At 42.0% G+C, this 20,656-nt stretch overlaps 1 protein-coding gene and 1 pseudogene across 3 annotated transcripts in view; both read left to right on the top strand.

Annotated features, from left to right (window-relative positions):
- Positions 1-20,656, top strand: part of ATP11C (ATPase phospholipid transporting 11C (ATP11C blood group)) — a 179,926-nt gene that overhangs the window by 21,602 nt on the left and 137,668 nt on the right. The window lies entirely within an intron of this gene.
- On the top strand, positions 5,090-5,587 carry LOC308337718 (large ribosomal subunit protein uL11-like; annotated as a pseudogene). Its single transcript has one exon. The product of its transcript is annotated as a large ribosomal subunit protein uL11-like (transcript).

Below are 20,656 nucleotides of genomic sequence, written 5' to 3'. Positions count from 1 at the left end.
AGGAAACGGGGGGTTGAGTGCAAACTTCTTTATGAAAATGACCAGTGAAGTTTCTCACATCACTATTACACACATACCCTTTGGAGAAGTCTTTTTTTTTTTTTTAAGACTATTTATTTATTTGACACACACACAGAGAGAGAGAGAGATCACAAGTAGGCAGAGAGAGAGGGAAGCAGGCTCCCTGCTGAGCAGAGATCCCAATGCGGGGCTCGATCTCAGGACCCTGAGATCATGACCTGAGCCAAAGGCAGAGGCTTATCCCACTGAGCAACCCAGACGCCCCTGGAGAAGTCTTTTTCATGCAGTCCACCCTCGCTGCAAGGGAGACACGAAATGTAGTTTCTAGCTGAAAACCCAGGAGCTCAGGAAGAATGGAAGAACAGATTTGGGAGGAGAGGACAATCAGTAGACAGGGAAACAGACAATAAACAAGATAAATGAAGGAGTATCTTATATGCAGGGGATGAGTGATGAAGGGAAAATGAAGCAGGGAAGGGAAAAATAGAAAGGATCAGGTGGCAGAGGTCGCACTCTGTCACGGGGTGACGAAGGAAAGCCTCGCCTAGGAGGTGCCATTTGAAAAAGCCCTGAATGAAGTCTGAGCAAGAAAAAACCATTCTGAGTTGTTATAAGGCCTGCTACCACAATGTGGGGCTGGTTTTAATATGCTTGGATCTTAGACCTTATTTTAAAGTAGTTAGTGGAAAGGCACCATTTGGCCAGTTTCATTTACAGCAAGTGATGCAAGAAGGTCTTAACCAATGAATGCTGGATTGATGGATTATAACGCTAGGACCGGGACCGGGGCATTTGTCACCCATTTTGGATTACAGGATTTTGTCTTGACTCTTCAAAAGATGTAAGCTTAGCTCCCTGAGAAAGAAGGAAGGAAGATCCCTTTGCAACACTCTGACAGGTCAGAAGAGTTGCACATACTTGTTTTAGGGGGGCTTTTCAGGGAGGGGTGTGTGTGATTTTTTTTTTCTAAGAGTAAGAATTATTTATGATCTGAGCCTGCTGCAGAACTCTCATTAATTTTAGTCAGTTGTTGTCAGTGCTGTTTTTAAGGATGTGGTGACATGAAAAAGAATGGAAGTATTTTCCTTGTCCCCCCCTTGGTTGTTTAGTTGTTCTTCCAGAAAGCGATGCTCTACAACCCTTCACTGTGTTCTTTCATTATATTCCAGCGCTGATTTAAGTATATTTCAATGTAAAATACATTATGAGCATCCTTTCTGTTCCTGTGCACCATTTTTAAAGGACAACCCATTTGGTTAGCGGAACAAAAGAAAAGGATTTCCTACCTATTTTTTCTCCAATCCCCTTCCCACCTCCAGCATCTCTAGATTTCAGTACATAGATTGTGGAATTTCTTATCGTAGTAATTATTATCTTTCGTTAGAGAACTTACAGTTTAGAAAGGGGATGAGCTACATAGAATATGTAACAAAAATACAAGGCAGAAAGTGATAAATGCCATACAAAAAGGTAAAAATTCAATGCTCTTCTAAATGCGAGGGGGTAACCCTGTCAGTCTTTGCTTCCACAATAGTGAAAGGAGACAATGAGGTTCACTTTGAGCTTAATATAGAACGCTGTCAAAAGGAATTTTCCCTTCTTGGAAAAGTGAAGCATCTGTTCTCCATCATACTGTTTATTTTCGTGAGTTGTCTTCCTAGGCACAGAGAAAAACGCAAGTCAGTTCGGAAAAGCTCTAGTCACTTCACAGCTTACTCGACGGTCGTAGAAGTTACCCTTGACTCCTTCTCTGGCTCATTCCGTCTTATGCAGTCCAGCACCAAATTCCAACGTGATGCCTCCTGAATATTTTTTGGGTCCACTCTTGCCACTCTTAACCCATCTCTGCAAAGCAGCTACACTGATTTTTTTAAAAGTTTAAGTCCTTTTCATGCTAACATTCCCTCGTGGCTCCCCTCCCACTTAGGGTTAGATTTAAACTTCTTATCAGGCCTGCCAGGCTCTGCCTGCCTCTGCAGCATCTCTGACCTCTGGTCCCTCCCTTGTGCATCGCAGTCACGCTGGCCTTCCCTCGGGGATCTATCCTCCTCCTCCTGCATACTGCCTGCACTGTGTAGACCTGCCTGCACTGTGTAGAACTGTCTCCCCAAAGACCCCATTTGTATTCCTCCTTCAGAACTAAGCTCAAGCATCACTTCCTAAAGGAAGCCTTCCCTTACGAGGTCACGGCACCCAGTCTCACAGGGTCACATAGCCCCTTGTACTTCTGTGAAGTAGGTCTCTCTGCAGTCGGGATTAAGAATGAGGCTTGGTGGGGGGCGCCTGGGTGGCTCAGTGGGTTAAAGCCTCTGCCTTCGGCTCAGGTCCTGATCCCAGGGTCCTGGGATCGAGCCCCGCATTGGGCTCCCTGCTCAGCAGGGAGCCTGCTTCCTCCTCTCTCTGCCTGCTTCTGTGCCTATTAGTGAACATTGTCTGTCAAATAAATAAATAAAATCTTAAAAAAAAAAAAAGAATGAGGCTTGGAACCCCCTGTAGAACCAGATCTCCTTATTCGCTGCTCTGTGTCTAGAATCAGTGTCTCAGGTAATTCTGGGCACCGGAGTAAATGCTCAGAAAATACTTGTTGCTAAAGAAAAAGAGCAGAAAATTCCCATATCATTTAAATTTGGTTTTGGATTTGATTTAGGATCAGAGGTTTTCTAATGTTGGACTGTTGACAAAAGACCAGCATCAGCTCACGGGGGGAGCTGTCAGAGATGCAATTGTGAGGCCTCTGATTCAGACCTACTGTATCACAGCCTCTGGGGTGAGGGGGGGCATGGCACCATGTGGCTCAGCAAACCCTCCAGGTGATGCTCATGCATAATCATGTTTGCGAGCCGGTGTTCTATAAAAACAGTGAAGACTGAGTGGGCTAAACAAAATGGAAGTGCTGTTTTAAACCAATTTTGAAATTAAGTTACATTGTTTCTGTCCAACAATAGGCCATAAACTACTTTTCAGCCGCTGCCCCCCCCCAACCATTTTATCCCTTGATGTCTTCAGAGGTCCACTGAAATGTAAACAAGGCCGACTTGATCAGTCAACCCAAACCCGGACTTTAAAAATTGGATAGTTATTTTCCAGGCTTCACCTCTCTGACTCTAACTTTTATCTCGTGCCATCCAAATCCGGGAAATGATCAAAAAATGATAATGCCCAGGATTCCCCTGTTGGAGCTCTGTTTTTTAAATTGTTTTAGGGGCACCAGGGTGACTCAGTTGTTAAGCGTCTGCCTTCAGCTCAGGTCATGATCTCAGGGTTCTGGGATCGAGCCCCACATCAGGCTCCTGCTCAGCAGGAAGCCTGCTTCTTCCTCTCCCACTCCCCCTGCTTGTGTCCCTTCTGTCACTGTCTCTCTCTCTCTCTCTCTGTCAAATAAATAAATAAAACCTTTTAAAAATTTTGAAATTGTTTTAATGTTTGATACAGAGTCAAAAGTATTTTTTGCCAACGCGTAGGATGTCGTTTCTAGACTTGTATCTAAAGCATTTTGAAGTATTAGCAAGGTTTGGATGTGTATACTCTTGGCTATGTTTAGATTCTGGAGCTGTGCTACACCGTCAAACTGCTAATAGATTGCATTGTTAAATGTCACTCAGCCTTGGTTTTGCTTTTGACTCTTTTTTTTTTTTTTAAGATTTTATTTACTTGAGAGAGAGCACCAGCAGGGGAGAAGCAGACTCCCCCTTTGAGCAGGGAGCCCGATGCAGGGCTCAATCCCCAGACCCTGAGACCATGACCTGAGCCAAAGGCAGACGCTTAACCCACTGAGCCACCCAGATGCCTCTTGTCTTTGACTTTAAATTTGCTCCTTATTTGACTCCAGGCCACTCTTTTGACAAAACCCTTCCCACCTGGTGACTCTTAGGGGACCCATAGGAAGTTAATTGCAGGGGTTTTTTCCTCACACGGCAGGTGCCCAAGGGACTTTGATTCTCTTTTTCATAATTAGTTAGAAGCACAGGATTTCAGTGGGGTTGGGAGAGATAACCAAGGAAAGATTTTTAAATATTTTTGAAAACTTTTACTTTTAGAATAGTTGTAGATTTACAGAAGTTGCTTTTAAATAGTAGACTTTTCATATATCCCACGTGCAATTTCCTGTATTACTAACATCTTACACTAGTAGTGTACAATTTGTTACAGTTAATGAACCAGTATGGATAAATTATTAACTAAAGCCCATAATTTATATTTCCTCAGTTTTCCATTAATCTCATCTTGCTGTTCTGGGATACTCTCCAGGGTACCGCATCTCCTTTAGTTACCGTGACGCCTCGTGGCTGTGATCCTTTTCTGAGATTTCCCTTGGTTTAGATGATGTTGACAGGTTTGAGCAGTACTGGTCAGATATTTTATACTATGTCTGTCTACTAGGATGTGACTGTTTCCTTTATGATTAGACTGGGGCTGTTGAGTTTTAGAGGAGGATTGGAGAGGTGAAGTGCCATTTTCATCACACCATAACAACAGTACATGTCCTCAGCGTAATCACTGTTGGTGTTGACCTTAATCACTCGTCTAGAGCAATGTTTACCAGGTTCCGCCACTGTAAAGCTATTTTTTTCTCCTTTCAATACTAAACTCTTTGGAGTTTAGTGTCTTCACACTAAGTATATTCTGAGAGATTTTTTTTTTGAAAAAGATTATTTATTTGAGAGTGAGAGCATGATCCAGAGGGACAGAGAATCTCAAACAGATTCCCTGCTGAATGCAGAGCCAGACTTGGGGGACGCAGGGCATGTGGGGCTCTATCTCACGACCCTGAGGTCATGACCTGCCCTGAAACCAAGAGCCCACCATTTAACCAAGTGCATCACCTCTGTGCCCCCTAACGGATTTTTTTTTTTTTTTTAAGTAAACTCTTCCCCCAATGTGGGGCTCGAACTCATTACCCTGAGATCAAGGGTCACATGCTGTACTGACTGAGCCAGTCAGGCACCCCCAAGAGATTGTTTTTAAAATGTGAGATTCCAGCTTTTGTCTTTCGGTTAGGAGGAGGCAAAGGTATAACTGCTTTGGGTCATCCCAAAACCGGGTTCATCCAACACCAACCACCTCCGCCATGCCACCTAATTTCAACCCCAACGAGATCAAAGTCATGTATCTGAGGTGCACCGGTGGTGAAGTCAGTGCCACGTCTGCCCTGGCCCTGAAGATCAGCTCACTGGGTCTATCTCCATAAAAGGCTGGTGATGACATTGTCAAGGCAACTGGTGATTGAAAGGGTCGAAGGGTTACCATGAAACTGACCATTCAGAACAGACAGGCCCAGATTGAAGTGGTACCTTCTGCCTCTGCGCTGATTATCAAAGCCCTCAAGGAACCACCGAGAGACAGAAAGAAGCAGAAAAACATAAAGCACAGTAGAAATATCACTTTTGATGAAATTGTCAATATTGCCTGACAGATGCGACATCGATCTTTAGCCAGAGAATGCTCTGGAACCATTAGAGAGATCCTGGGGACTGACCAGTCTGTGGGCTGTAATGTTGATGGCCGCCACCCTCATGACATCATAGATGACGCCAACAGTGGTGCAGTGGAATGCCCAGCTAGTTAACTACAAAGGGACGTATTTCAATAAAGGGTCATTTGACCACCAGTGGAAAAAAAAATGTGAGATTCCAGATAACATCTTTCTTACTGAGTGGAACCTCCCCTGTTATTTTGTGGCATCGGGTATCTTCCATTAAATTTTACTTCAGCCAGAGACAGGTATATGCAACTGACAAATTTCAAATGACAAATTTGAATCCAGTTCAAATAGTGAAGTGTATTTGGTTAGTGAAGGGATGTGAAATTAATGACTGCTTGTGTGAATATTTGTGCTGAGGGCAGTTAATGTGTTTTGCAGATGTTCCCGTGTCCAGCTGTTTCCCACATCCACTCTCATTCCTCAGCCTCCAAGCCTTTTTGTTTGCCTGTAGCTATGCCTAGAATTCAACTGCCGGCTAGCTAAAAAACCACTGTGAAAACACTTAGGTAGATAGAGTGGACCAGGATTCGTTTGCTTGGCAGGAACTCACTTGCTGAAATGGTCTTTAATATGTTTGTGCCTCTCTACCATGCTTCTTTTGCCAGAATAGATGCAACTCTAAATATTTTCTTGTCTTTCTAACTCTTTGTTTAATATCTCATAGCAGTGACTGAGCTATTGATCTCAAGGGCTAATAACAACCCTGCGTGTGCTTTTTGCAAGTTCCAATATTTTAAGAACTAACTGAGAGCTTTGAAAAAGAACATTGCTTTCCTTCACAGAAACAAAAAGCTTCTTCAAACCAAATAATATACAGCATGTGTCATAAACAAAGTTCATTCCTAGAAATCACCAGATTCAGAGGGAGCAAAGGATGACAGAGAAGGAGTTCAGGCAAGTGATAATACTTGCTTAAAGTCGGATGACCAGGGTCAGCTACATGGGACCATGGCCTGCAGCAGCCCCACTCCCTGGTTCCCCACGCAGCCCAAATTCATGTTCTTGGCTTCTGACAGACACTTAAAGCACTTCTCAGGAAGATGGTTCCAGAAGGAAAGGCACACAGAAAGCAAACAGTTAGCTTTTTGCTGAAGTGAACCTTTAGTACATTCTTAATAGTTTGGGGGTTCTAGTTTGGCTCCTCAGTAGAGGAAATAACGAGTAGCATGCCTCATTATGATTAGATATATTTCATATAACTGAAAACAACACATATGCCATAAGACAAATAGAAAAAATTGGGAATTATTTTTTCTTTCTTTCTTTGCCTCATGTATTTATTAATGTAAGTTCTGGCTAATAGGGTCTAAGAGGACTCCCTGAATTAGAGACAGAACCAAAAAGGGAGAGCTAAAGAGAATTTAGGTTTACCCTCTTTTTTTTTTTTTAAGATTTTATTTATTTATTTGACAGAGAGAGATCACAAGTAGGCAGAGAGAGAGGGGTGGAGGAAACAGGCTCCCTGCTGAGTAGAGTGCCCGATGCCCAGGACCCTGAGATCATGACCTGAACCAAAGGCAGAGAGGCCCAACCCACTGAGCCGCCCAGGCGCCCAGGTTTACACTCTTGATTGCTCAGTATCGCTGTCTAATATCTCTTATATATCACAGCTGTTCACTACATGTAAGAATCATTTTTTAAAAAGATTTTATTTATTTGACAGAGAGCACAAGCAGGGGAGCGGCAGCCAGAGGCAGAGGGAGAAACAGGCTCCCACTGAGCAGAGAGCCCTGTGTGGGGCTCGATCCCACGACTCTGGGATCGTGACCTGACCCTAAGACGCTTAACCCACTGAACCACTCAGGTACCCCTCCAGTACCCATTTTCAAAATTTGTTTTTAACTCCGTTAGTAAACTTTTCATTTTAGAGTAGTTTTAGATTTATAGGAAATTTGCAAAGATGGTACAGGGAGTTCACATTTATGCCCCACACCCAGTTTCCCGATATCTTACATCAGTTAGGACAGTATGTTTGTTGCAGTTAATGAACCAATATTGATATTATCTCAAGTCCATACTTTGTTCTCATCTCTTTAGCTTGTGCCTAATATCCTTTCTCTGTTCCAGGATCACCTCTATGATACCATATTATATGTAATCAGCACAACTGCTTAGGCTCCTCTCAGCTGTGACAGTTTCTCACACTTCCCTTGGTTTTGATGTCGTTGACAGTTTGAAGAGTCCTGATTAGGGATTTTGTAGAATATCCCTCAGTTAAGGTTTGTCTGATGTTTTCCTCAAGGTAAGATGTGGGTTATGGCTTTTTAGGAAGAGACTAGAGAAGTAAACGGTCTCATTGCATCTTACCTACCATGTATAGTATCAGTATGACTTAACTCTGACAGTATGAACTTGATCACCTGGCTGGGATAGTATTTGTTAAGTTTCTTCACTGTCAAGTTACTTTTTTTTTTTTTAAAGATTTTATTCATTTATTTGACGGAGAGATCACAAGTAGGTGGGGGGAAACAGGCTCCCCGCTGAGCAGAGAGCCCAACACGGGGCCGGATCAGGGATCACGATCTGAGCCGAAGGCAGACGCTTAACCTACTGAGCCACCCAGGCACCCCAGGTTACTCCTTTTTAAAATAGAGATTTTTATTGATTTTCTTACCTCTGTGATTCTGGAGATGAATGTGGTTCATTTCACTTATTTATTCAACAGAAGTTATTGTGTGTTAAAGAAAATGTGTTTTTAGGTGAATTTTAGGGTTTTTTTAAATTCAAGGCCCACTCATTGGAGGAATAAACCATACATAAGGAACAGCCTATACTTTGTAGGTAACAAAAGGTGGTCAAGATTAAGTTTTTGGTGGGCCGTGTATATTTGTTTAGCTTTTCTAAATATGCCAAGTTTTTCAACAAAATTCTATTTGATTACAGTTGACTATTGTTAAATAATGTAAGTCACGGTCTTCAAATGTTATAGCAACTCAATTATTCATGATTTGCCAGTTATTAGACTTCCTCACCTTCTCTTTTAATTTGTTTCAGAAGTAACAGTGAAAAGTATTCCTGTAAATGAGGCCCTTTCTATCTCCCTAGCTTTTCATATAAATACAAAGGATTATATAGATATTAGGGATCAAGCAACCTCCTGCTTCTTTACGTTTCTTCAAATGCTAGTCATAGTAACAGATGAAGATCAGAAAGTACCAGGAAAAGAAGTCACCAGCACATCTTGTGTTGAAATTTGTTAGGGAGTGTCGATATCAAGGAATGAGTGTGTCATGCAGCAGATGAGCCTCTAGGATGAATTTGATTAATTCTCCAAAGCAGCAAAATCTCATAATCAGATGGTGTTGCTTGAGGCTTTCTCTTGCTTTCGAGATGGATAATCTAAATTGTGTAACCTCTAGTGGATTTCCATTCTGTCAGTGTATCAAAGAATGTCTGTGCAGATGGAAAAAGATTTTTCTGTTGGGCCATGTGTGAGCTCAGTGGGAAGGGTTAAAAATGACAAGTGAATGCATTTAACTCAATTCTGCTTCCTGATGACTGGCATCTCTACCAGATTTGTTGACATGGCAAACATGGAAGGAGCAAAGGCATCTGGGTTGTATTGCGGGCTCTGCCACTAGTTGTGTAATTTTGTGTAAGTCTGTGCTTCAGAATGGGAAATAAGAGTAGCAATATGGGCTACTAGTATACGTTATCAATTATACGTTCATGAACATCCATGACTATGATATGGTACATTAGGAAAAAAGTGTAGTGGGAATCTGATCTTCCCAATAAATGTTGTATATGCAGTTGGGGGCATGGGTCTTCACCAAGGAACTGATGCCTAATAGTTATTTTTTTTCTAGGTATGGCCACAAATAGAATAATGAATAGATTAATGAGTAATAGCTATAGGCCATAGAGCTTTTTAAGAAATGTATTCTGGATGAGGGAAGTGTGGTGGGTGGAAAAAGTAGACAGAGAAGAGATCTCCATGATCAAAATTCTGTATTACTCTTTCTTGCTCTTTCCCATGTGACACACTGTCTCTTTCACTGGTATTCTGTTCTGCCCATGGCCTTGCCTCATGCTGTCTGGTGTTGGGAGGGCTCTGAGCCCTGCTGACTTCATGTCTTCACAGCTCTCCAATGGACAGAGTTGAGACAGCTCAGCCCTGAACCAGGCTTTAGGCCCCAGCCGGTCGTGAGCTGGGGAGAATTTCAGGAACCTTAAGCTGCTTAGCTCAGCAGGTCAGCATGTCTCCTAGTCTCATTCTGACTTTGTGTGCTTAGGTTTTTGTAAGGCTCCTCTTGGTTAGTTCCTTGTGATTAAGACTGGATTTGTATTTCTGTGCCAGAAACTAGGCCCTGTTCTGTTTCACCCCTGTGAAGTCCTTACCTGGTACAGTGCTTGGTACCCCAGGGTAGGAATATGCTTTCTCTTAGCCAGGCCTTTTGGGAACTTGAGCTTTGCCTAGACCCATGCCTGTCATTGGGACTTTGCTGACCATTGGTAGTGATGTTGATGCTTAATCAACATCACTAATGTGACTAATTGCTTTTTACCAGATTTTCCCTGTTGTCATCTGTCTGTTTTCTCCCTTGCTTAGTATCCTGGTGCTCCCTGCTCACCTCTGTGGACCTCTGCCTGTTGCTGCCTACTCTCCTTTTCTAATTACGCACTCTTATGCCTACTTCGATTTCCTTCTAGATCTTACTTCTGGGGTTTACACTCTGAGTGCCTGATAATCCCTCCCTCTAATATGGAGGGGCCTGATGTATACCACACTGCCTGCCTTCAGAAGCGTAATTATGACAATAAGTTGTTTTCTTCCTCTAGGGCCTTTATAAAAAAATTTGTCAGCTTTTATTTCATTTGATTTTAGTTTAAGATTTTGACTTACGTTGAGAGAGAAACGAGTTGGGGGGAAGTGCAGAGGGAGAGGGAGAAGCAGACTCCCTGCTGAACCAGAAGCCCAAGATCATGACCTTGAGCCAAAAAAAACACTTAGGTGACTGAGCCACCCAGACATCTCCCAAAAATCTGTCAGCTTTTAGCTGTTTAGTTATTTCCTGGTATTAGAAACTCACCCCTTGACATTTTTCACGGGACCAATTTTTCAGCTTTCTTTAGGACATCTCACATAGCCCCTTTTCAGCCTTTTGTTACTTTCACAAGGGAGTGGCCTTGAGTCCTAAAATCTTCACATTGGAAGAAACTTCCAGAGATACCCAGTTTATTTTCCATGTAATGGGTAGCTTATCAACTTCCAGAATAACCCATCAGAGGCATTTTATAACAGCTCTCTTGTGGTTTTCTTGGGCCGAGACTGTCATTTCATTCATTCATTCATTCATTTACTCATTCAGTCAGTCAGCCTAGGCAGTTACTAAACATCTCTTGTTAACCAAGCACTAGAAGTGTGTGTGTTTGTGTGTGTTTATCACCATTCCTGTCCTTAGGGAAATGCTAATCTATTGAGAATAGAAAAATAAGCAATCAACGATTGCTAGCTAGAGATGTACCATGGGTAGGAGAATGGGTCATTTCTTCTGCATGACTGAAGGTTTGGTTTGTGAAGGGCCTCCTGCTGCTGCCTCAATTAACACCATCTTTCTGGTCCACCACCAGTTTTTCAACTACCAAAGAAAGAAAGACGGGGAATTCCTCGGTTTCTGGCTTCTGCCTCTGTCTGTCCTCGACTTGCCCTTCTTGGAGTCACCTTTCTAAATGCAGATCTTGGTTTGTTACTCCTCTGTTAATAGGCTTCACACTGTCTCCCCTTCAGACTGACCTCTGACCCTTCGGCACAGCTCACAAAACCTCAGCCTTTCTGGTTCATGCCTACCGGTCTTGTCTCATCAGACACCATTTTCACCAGACCCTCAGTGCCCCAGAACTTCGCGCAGGTTCCTGGCTGTATCATGCTTGCTTACCTTTCTGCCATACGTGTTCCTGCTGCCTGGAACGACTGCCAGTCTTGTCTTCTTGGTGAACTCGGGCACTGAGAGCTGGTAGAAAATGGTGTACAAGGAGGAATAAATCAGAACTGTAGATCTCCCCTTCCACGAAGGCGCCCTCTGGCCTGTCGACTGCTGTTGCAACGGGAACCACTGGTTCATGCCCACCAACAGGTCGCAAGCTTCTCTGGACCAGGAATCGAGCTCCGCCTTCAGCCTTCCCACAGCCAGCCTGTGCCACAGCGGGCAGCCGGGAAATAGTTGTTGGATGAACAGATGAGCGGAAGAATGAAGGCAAGTCTCCTGTAGTTTATTTTTCAGTTTAGGTCTGTCTTGGGCTCTGAGAATGCTACTTACAAGACTCGTACCACTGTTTTGACAAGAGCTCCCCACAAACCCAGGATTGCATGCCGGCTCATCCACTGTTAGACACCTGCCTGAGACTGTCGCCAAAGAGCCTGCCAAACGGGGCGAAGGGCCCTTTTGGGGGTTTTGGGCAACCCTTCACCTTCTCGCACCCTGCAGCCTTCGCTGCCAAGATAAGCTTCTCCTGTGAGTCTAAAAAATTCTAATCAAGACAAAAGAAAACGCATGGAATGAAAATGCTTCTTCCCTGCTCTTGGAAATCAGAACAGTTGTAAAATGAAGAAAATTAGTACTTTAACATTTCTCTCTCCTCAAGCAGTCGTTTCAAGTGAGTCATTGACAAACTCAAGCAATTGGTAAGGACAGTTAGTGGCCATTTATCATCTTAAGTTGATTTGTTTCAAATAAATAGCAAACGGGGTATTTTGATCCTAAGTGATGCATTTATCACTTTCCTACCCGAGCCCTTTTTTACACAGCGCCATCAATGAGCCGTGAAAGAGACACACACAAGACTGTCACGATCCTGGTCAGTCTTCCCTGTCATTCTGTCCTTTAATCATGATTCTTAAACTTATGATCAAAACTCAGCACTTTTCATTTGGATGAGTTGTAGGTCTCTGCCTAAAACAGATGGCTATTTCTGAGGTGGTATGCATTTTTGTTCTGTTTTTCTGGTTTTTTGAGACATTATTTGCATAGAGTGAAATTCACCCTTTTTAAGTATTTACAAATGTATGAATTTTGGCAAAATTCTATAGGTTGTGCCACCACTGGAATAAAGATAATAGAAGTTTCTGTCACCCAAAATATTCCCTCATGCTCCTTCATGGTTGACCCCCGCACTATATGGCAAACTACTGCCCTTATTTCTGTCTCTATAATAGTTGTGTCATTTCTAGAATTTCATATAAATGGGATCAAAATGTGTAGTCATTGAGTTTGCTTATTTCATGTAACATAATGCTTCTTTAAAAAAGATTTTATTTATTTATTTAAAAGATTTTATTTATTTGATAGAGAGGGACAACAGCGAGAGAGGGAAGTGGGGAGTGGGAGAGGGAGAAGCAGGCTCCCCCCGGAGCAGAGATCCCAACTCAGGGCTCGATCCCAGGACCCTGGGATCACGAACCTGAGCTGAAGGCAGATGCTTAATGACTGAGCCTCCCAGGTGCCCCTTATTTATTTATTTTAGAGAATGAGTGAGCCTGAGTGAGGGGAGGGGCAGAGGCAGAGGGAGAGGGAAAGAGAAGGTCCCAAGTAGACTCCCCGCTGAGCAAGGAGCCCGACATGGGGCTCGATCCCATGATCCCAAGATCATGACTTGAGCTGAAATCAAGAGTTGGATGCTTAACCGACTGAGCCACCCACCCAGGTGCGCCTAACATAATGCTTTGGAGTTATCCATGTTGCATTTATTGTTGCATTTATCCATAGTTAGCTGCCTTTTGTTACTGAGTAGAATTCCATTATATGAATATATCAAAATTTCTTTATCCCCTCACCATGGTGGATGTTGGGATAATTTAATTTTTTTATTATGAATAAAGTTGCTATAAACATTTATATTCAGGTTTCTGTGCAAATATATGTCTTTATTTCTCTTAGGTAAATACCAGGGGATGCCTGGGTTTTAGAGTAAGTGTGTTTTTAACTGTATAAGGAATCGACACACTGTACTCTTACTGATTCCTCCCAGCAGTACGAGGTTCCAGTTGCTCCCATGTCTTGACACTGTTGTTACTGTCTTTTTCAATTTTAGACATTCTAGTAGATAGCTAGTGATATCTTTTTGTAATTTTATTCCACTTTTTTTTCCTAATGACTAATGATTTTAAGCAAGGGTCTATTAACTTTTTTTGATTGGGTAGTTTTTTAAAAATACAGTTTTAAGGGTTCTTTACATATTCTGGTTATCAGCCCTTTATCACATTTGTTTTCCAAATGTTTATCCCAGTCTGTGGCTTGTCTGTTTTCTTTTTTATTTTCTTACTGTCTTTCAAAGAGCAGAAGTTTTGAATTTTGATGAAATTCAGATGATCAGTTTTTTCTTTTACGGTTCATATTTCTTCTGTCCTATGCTTAATTACCAGATGTAAGATCATAAAGATTTGCTTCTTTTTTTTTTTCTAGAAGTTTTTAGCTTCAGGGTTTACATTTCAGTCTATGATCAATTTTGAGTTGTATGTATAGAGGATCTTCGGGTTGAGGTTCACTGAAATACATACCCCATTGTTCCATCATTATTTATTGAGAGACTAAAAGATTGTCCTTTGTCTATTGAATTAAGTTGGCATTTTTGTCAAAAATCAATTGACTGTATATGGGTGGATCAATTTCTGGACTGTCTGTTCTGCTTCATTGATCTATGTGTTTATTCTTTTGCCAATATCACATGGTTATGAATAGTTGTAGCTTAGTAGTGAAAGTCTTAAAATCAGTGGGTTTGAGTCCTCCAACTTTTTCTCTTTCAAAATTGATTTGGGTGTGTCCTAGATTATTTGTTTTTCCATATAACTTTTAGAATCACCCTGTACATTTCTTAATAAAGAAGGTTGCTTGGATTTTATTGAGTGTTGAGTTGAATACCGATTTGGAGTTGATAGGCATCCATAGATAAATTTGGGAGAGAATTGTAATATTGATAATATTGAGTCCTCTGATCCATGAACATGTAACTCTGACTACTTGTATCTTGATGGCTCTCATCAATAATGTTTTTCTTAGTTTTCAACATATAAATCTTATACTACTTTGTTATATTGATCCTGGAGTATTGCATCTTTTATTGGCCCTATATCAGCAAATGGTGCTTTTAAAAATTTCAGTCCCCATTTATTCACTGCTATGTATAAAAACAAAATTCTGTTTCGTATCGTGATCTCCTGTTTTCCAACCTTGGTAATGTCACTTACTAGATCTAGTAGTTTTTCGTAGGTTCTTTTGGATTTTCTACTTAGATTGTGGAGTTTTCTGTGAGTAAAGACGGTTTTATTTCTCCTCTCCAATTCTATCTATATTTCTTTCTGGGCCTTACTGCATTAGCTAGGACTTCTATCCAGTGTGATGTTCGATACAAGTGGTAAGTGTGGTTGCCCTGCGTTGTTCCTGATCTTAGAAGGAAATCATTCATTCTTAACACCATTAAACATGAGATAGCTATAGGTTTTTCTTTTCTTTCTTTTTTTTAAAGATTTTATTTATTTGTCAGAGAGCGCGTGTGCAGAAGCAGAGGAAGCGGCAGGCAGAGGGAGAAGCAGGCTCCCCATGGAGCAAGGATCCCAATGTGGGACTCTATCCCAGGACCCTGGGATCATGACCCAAGTCAAAGGCAGACTTAAAGGACTGAGCCACCCAGGTGTCCCTGTAGGTTTTTTCATAGATGCTTTTTATCAGGCTGAGGAAGTTACTTTTCATTTCTAGTTAACTGAGTATTTTTAAAAATCATGAATGGCTGTTGAACAAATGTCATACTTTTTCTGCATCTATATAAATAATGTATGGATTTTCTTCCACATTGTCAGTGGCATTGCTTGAGTTATGAATGTTGAACCAACCTTGCATTTCTAGACTAAATTCCATATGACCATTATATATTACTCTCCTGTATTTTATGGATAAAAGTCATAGTTAGATGCCACAAATTTGTTGGCAATTCCTTAATCATATGTGTGTTTTATAGGTCGCTAGAACCACCTCCACCTTTATTAAGGGAAGTTCTAACCTTACCTATAATGTGATATAGGTAGACTGCTCGTCTTCATCTTCCTTGGTCTTTAAGCTTTCAAAAGAGCAAGGAGACAGGCAACAAATATAGCAAGTGTCTTCATACTAGGCTGTGAGTACATTCACTTAATTTAGCCTTATTTAATGGGAAGTAATTTGTACCATTGAAGTCTTGCAGTAAATGGTTATGGTCAGAACTTAAATATGGGTTTGTTTGGTAAAACCCCTATCAGCCCATAGATCACATTGTCTCTCTCTGGTGATGAATGTATGTGTGGTAGGTGTTGGACGGGGACAGAGACAAGAGAGGGTGGGAGAGAGTGTGAGATTAGGAGAGGGAGAAATGTTATACCACCTTTTGTTGCCATTTGAAAATCTGGGCTTTTAGGTATCTTGGTTTTTTTTTTTTTTTTTTTTTTTTTAAGATTTTATTTATTTATTTGACAGATAGAGATCACAAGTAGGCAGAGAGGCAGGCAGAGACAGAGAGGAGGAAGCAGGCTCCCCGCTGAGCAGAGAGCCCGATGTGGGGCTCGATCCCAGGACCCCGAGATCACGACCGGAGCCGAAGGCAGAGGCTTAACCCACTGAGCCACTCAGGCGCCCCGGTATCTTGGTTTTATATCTAGCTCTCTTATTTACTTGATTTGTGGCACATTTGTCTCCCTGAGACTCTTTTTTTTTTTTTTTTTTTATCTGAAACGTAGAGGCACCTGAGTGGCTCAGTCGGTTAAGCATCCAACTCTTGATTTCGGCTCATGTCATGTTCTTGGGGTCCTGGGATCAAGTCCTGCATTGGGCTCTGCAATCAGCAGGGGAGTCTGCTGGAGATTCTCTCCCTCTGTTCCTCCCTCCCACTCACACACGTGCTTGCTCTCTCTCTCTCACTCTCTCAAATAAATAAATCTTTTTTTTTTAAGATTCTGTTTATTTATTTGACAGATCACAAGTGGGCGGGGTGGGGGGGTGGGAAGCAGGCTCCCTGCTGAGCAGAGAGCCTGATGCGGGGCTCTATCCCAGGACCCTGAGATCACGACCTGAGCTGAAGGCAGGGGCTTAACCCACTGAGCCACCCAGGCGCCCCTGTAAATCTTTTTTAAAAACCTGAAATGTAAACTGTTAGCACAGGTTATTATGAAGAATACAGATGATATTCGTAAAGTGCCTTGCACGTAGAATGTACTCAATATAGTGGTGTCCATTACTATCATTATTATTCATTTCTTCCCATGAAATGCATTTTATAACTGGAAATAATTTGGGTTTGGAAAATGCCAAATGGGACTTAGGCTGATTTCTGTAGTTTATTTGGTTCTTTTACCAAAATAGCCTAGGGCAAGTTCCTTTTTACAAAAATGGACTTGATTTCCTGTACTTTTTACCTACCTCTTCCCTAAATCAAAACAATACCAATTTGCTAAGTCATTTTGCAAATTTGGAAGGCTTAAAAGGTACAGCTGAATGATTTAGGCTCTGGAAATGAGCGTGTGGACACTTCTGTGCATCGGTAGGGCTTTGTGTAGTCTAAAAGTGATCGTCTCAGCGAGGAGAGCTAGAGATGCCATTTTCATTTTACATGGGCAACCAGCCGTGGATAGCCAGCTCTAGTTCCTTGGCTCATGCAGATCTGACCATTTCTGAATCACTGAAACTCACTTATTTAACTTACAAAAGCCACTTCCGGCTGTTTGAAGGTAATGATTCCTTTTTTCAGTAAGGTTGTTTTGGTTATCACAAGTAGGGCCCAAGAGCTGTGTTTTCCTCAGTCAAGTCAGGGAGGTAACAATGAGAAAAATGGCTGAGTCTACTAAAGGGTAGACTTTTTTAAAAGGTAGACTTTTTTTTCCATCATCAGATGACCATTCAGTGCCCAGGACCTCAGGAGAGCTGTTGGCTCTGATTCCGGCTCCAGCTCCAGCAATCCATAGCTTCTGGGAACTGATTCTCATTGTTACTTGATTTCCTAGCAGTACCCTTCCAACTAAAAGTGCCCTTTGACAGATGAAAGTAATGGAAAATCTATTGTATTGGGGGAATTTTTGTATAATATCACACCATTGCTTGGTGCTATTGTAAATCAGAATTGGTAATCATTAGTCTTTTTAAAACAGGTTTATTGAACTGTAATCATTACATAAAATACCATATATATTTAATGTACGCAATTTGATGGGTTCCAAACATACGCATATACCATTGAAATAATCACCACAATCAGGGTAATGTACATATTCATCATCTCTAAAGGCTCCTCCTGCTGCCCTTATGTTTGTTTGGTTGAGGGGTAGGGAGTGAGAACTAACTTGAGATCTACCATGCTAACAAATTAGTGACAATACAATATTTTACATACACTGTTTACAAAGCACATTGACCGCATCTTCTAATTTTAATTTTCACCTTATAAATTAAAGTAGGTCTTATTCCTCCTTTATGATGGAAAACAAAATAGACCCTAGCAATATGTTTTGTCAAAGATCACCATTAAATATTGCACCAGTGTCCAGGACGCAGTTCTGATTTCTGTTCAGTGTTCTTTGCATAAGACCTCTGGGCCTTGATCCTGATGTGACTCTAAACTTCATTGACCCGGTAAACATTCAGAAACTAAATATCTAATGACCTTTGTCCTTACAATTAAGATCAACAAATGTGATTGGATGCTGGGCTTCAAAGAGAGTTCATGAAATAACTAATTAGCAGAGGATAAAGTGGGGAGTAACTTCGACCCTGCGTACATGTAACGTTCTTTTTTCTAGATTGGCTGGACAGAGTTCCAGTGTCCAAGCAGGAATGTTCAAAGGCTGGTTATTAACCTCCTGAAAGGTGGTTTAATTTAAAATGTTAGGCAGTAAGGTGAGGCCCAGCCTGTTAGATTTGCTGGGGCCTCTTGAGTAGCTGCTTTGTGTTAAACACTATTCTAATCATTACAGGGGCATCGAGATGAAAACAACAACAACAACACAAAATATGATTCCGCTCATTAGGACTCCACGAGCTAGCAGACAAAATGGCAGTGTACACAGAGATGCTTCCATATTCTGCCTCTGGTCCGTCCTCCGTTCTGCCAACAGAGCAGTCTTTCGAAAACACATACCCTTTCCCTGCTTAGAACTTTCTGGTGGTTCCCAGTCTCTCAGAGGACCATGTCCAATTTCTTCAGACGCGCAAGGCCTTCTCTGATTTGGCCCAGATGATCCTCCCTCTGTTCCCGCACCCCCACAGCCAGCTCCAGGCGCGTACCACGCCTTGGGTTCCTCAAGAGCAGCTCATGACTCTCCATGGCTCTGAGGGTTTACTCATGCTGGGCGCTCTGGAAAATGCTGTGTTAGCCTGGGTCCTCTGAGAAGCAGGACTTGAGGATTAAACTGCCAAGGATTTTATTAAGGGAGACCACCACCTGTGTTTGAGACCACGCGGAGGGAGATGGGAAGGACGGGTGTGCCGGTAGCCCACGATGCAAGTCTGACCCCTAGTGAAGAGAAGCGAGAGTAGCTTGGCCAGAAGCTTTCTAGGCTGCTGTGCGGTTGAAGGAAGGTTCAGAAAAGCCTTTGGGTAATCCGGGTCAGTGGAGTTCTACCCCTGCTGTATTCACTCGGGGGTCAGGTGCAGCCCATTGGACATATGGCTTCAGCACAGACATTAGGATGAATTTCTGAGGCAGCAGCTCAGTTGTGCCTCCTGTAATCAGAGGCCTTCCTGTTAGCCTCCATAAATGCCTTTCTTCTTCCATCTCATTCCTCTCACTTGTCCTTAAAAGGTCAGCTTTAAATGTCTCCTCTGCTGGGAAACTTCTTGAAGGAAATTCTCAGCAGGTCACATGATGGTCCTACTGCCTACAACGACCGTCCCCGAATTTCTGCCTGGTTAATTCCTAATACACTTCTTTGAACCCTTACCACCTATTACAGGACCAAAAAGTCTAGTAGGTGCTCAGGAAATACTTGTTGAATGAATGAGTGAATCGGTAGGACTTGGATGAGCAGATCTAAAGGAGTCGATAAGTGGAGGCAAAGTAAACTGCTTGAGCAAAGCCATATCGAGAGAAGAATGAGTTTATTCTGCCTTTTTCTTCTTTGTAAATGTGTCCAAAAACTGTCATTTTAGGGAAAGTATATTATGATGCAAAACAGTGGGGGGAAGGAGTATCTTCCTGGTACTTGAAAATGATTCATATTTGAGAACTTTGTTGAGAACAGTGTTTTGAATATTTCCTGAGAGACTTCTTTCCTGAAGGAAACAGTTGATGGAAATGGAATTTTACTGCTGCCAGGAAAAGTGTGATAAAGATCAAATTGCATACAACTACTACCAGAATAGAAATTTCCATAGAGCGAAGAGATTTCAAAGTCCCACCTAATGGCTCATGTGTATTTAGTATTCACTCTGGCTGAACCGTAATTCTGAAATGGAATTTGACCAATTTTGACACTCAGGTTTGTAATGTACGAATTAGCAGAGACTCATTCATCTTGACATTTGCTGACTGCCAGATATTGGTCATATTTCTGATGGAAAGAAAACAGAGAGCTGGCCAGGGTCCCAAATCTCAGTGCCACTAACAGCCTGCCACTGGCACATATTGGCAGAGGAGAAACATGCTGAAGATAAGGTTGTAGAGAATCACTGTCAGCAGCTAGAGATTTCGCCCCTTATCTCTATGTAATGGTCTTACCCTGGTGACCTTGGTTGGACCGTGTATGAAGCAGGTGCTCCTTTTTGCCCAGATCCGTGTCGGTCCTGTGCAGTCTCCCTCATGTCTTGTTTCTCCAGAGTTTTCCACTTGATAGGATGCAAGTTTCTTACCTGCAGTTTGGGGATGAATAATGGCATCTCCATTATGGGCTTGCGGTTAGGAGTCAACCAGGCAATTCATGCTAACGGCTTACATTGTGCTTATCCAATAAATGGTAACTCGGTTTTATTATGATTATGCAGTAGAAGCAGGGGTCTGAGGGTAAAATCTTACTGTTTCTCCATGAGTAATATCAAAGTTGGTTCTGCGTGCATTTGGTCAGTGCCTTTTCTGTGATAAAACAGCAAGGGGCTCTAGGGACACGAGTGTTATGCCCATTCTGTAATTAATCTAACACAGCTGCTGATACCCGTCTCTCTTCTCAAGTGAGGATGGTTCGTTTTGGCTTATACATAAGCAAAA

The sequence above is a fragment of the Martes martes genome, assembly GCF_963455335.1.
Source record: "Martes martes genome assembly, chromosome: X".
In the NCBI taxonomy this organism is placed as follows: Eukaryota; Metazoa; Chordata; class Mammalia; order Carnivora; family Mustelidae; genus Martes; species Martes martes.
This window is presented reverse-complemented; position numbering and strand designations above follow the sequence as displayed.